Here is a 1,474-nt window from a genome sequence, read left to right as displayed (position 1 = left end):
CCGACACACATGCCCCCACATTCAAAATGTTCATAAATCAATTTTTAGAATGTCTGTTTTTTGTTCTGTTTTTTTCTGCTCACAGGGAGCCTCCATGCCTGTTCCTCTGTGTCCTGTGTGCACTCTGCTGGAGGGAGGTGGAGGAGGGGGTAGAGTGCCTTGATTAGAAAGAGTGGCGACATGACCAGCCGAAAAAAATTGGTCACGTGACTCATGGTGCCATCTTGGGTTCAAGTATCATTTGCTGTTAATGTGTCTGCATGTAAATCCAGCTATTTTTTTAATTCTTTGAAAATGCTGGAATGTTGTGCATTTAGATGCACAAACAGACACAACAAGGGCTTCAAGATGTACAGATTCCCTTCAGATCCGAACAGAAAAATTTGGGAAAATAAAGTCAGCTGTGTGGGATGGAAGCAACTTTACTGTCAAAGTTCTGCAAGGTCCCATGTACAGTAAAACTCACCTAAACCGTCATCGTATAAACTAGATATTCGCAGTCACTGGACAAAAAAAGCCACAATTTTTGTATTGTTTTCCATGTAATAAACACCATATATAATGGATTTTGTACAGTGGATTTTCACTCACATTGGATAAAATGTCCTGTCCGGTCACATTGTATTTATTAAACCCCTCGCATGTGGGACTGGAGTATTTTTTTTTTTTTTTTTTGATGATTAAAAGCCCGACCATTTTTTTTTCACACTGTGCTCAGACTCGGAGCCGCAGCTGACATGCATCTGTTAAATTGACAGCACAAAAGGCTGTGATTTGACACTTTTCTGCCTTCACGCCTTCGTCTCTCATCATATTTTAATAGTTTTGCAGTGTGCACATTGGATAAATGTCCCATCTAATCACAATGTATTTTCATTAAAAACCCTGAGCAGTCTGGATGTGCAGAGGTACAAATTAAAGTTCAGCTCTGGCACTCGCCGATTTGAGGAAAGTGGGATCAGAGTCATTTTTGTGATTAAAAGTCCGATCGTTTATTTTTTTCAAACCGTGTTCAGACTGGGACTTGAAGCCTGATGTACAGCTGTTAAATCAGACACAAAAGGCTGTGATTTTACACTTTTCTGCTTTTAATCCTTTGTCTGCCATCATATATACAACGCACGCTGATAAATGGATCAGAAAAGTCCACACATTTACAGCACAAAGTCGGTAAAGGAATATGTACAGCTTACCTTTGATTTGGAGGTGATGATTGTAGAAAGAATAACTTGTTGAGGGTCAAATTAGTCCATAATAAAGCATAATCCAGAGACGGAGAACTTTAAAACTGTCACACACGTCATTGCATGACACAGAGTTAGAGAGCTGCAGAAGCATGACGCTTTAAATTAATTAAATAAATCATATAATGTAAATTTATGTAAATCTGATAGCTTAACTATTTTTTATTTATTTGATAGTACTGTACCTGGATTATTATGTATGTGGTTAAATTATTTAAAAGATGTTGAAA

This window comes from Thalassophryne amazonica, chromosome 1, assembly GCF_902500255.1.
Source record: "Thalassophryne amazonica chromosome 1, fThaAma1.1, whole genome shotgun sequence".
In the NCBI taxonomy this organism is placed as follows: Eukaryota; Metazoa; Chordata; class Actinopteri; order Batrachoidiformes; family Batrachoididae; genus Thalassophryne; species Thalassophryne amazonica.
The sequence above is the reverse complement of the archived record's forward strand: the minus strand, read 5'-3'. Positions refer to the sequence as shown.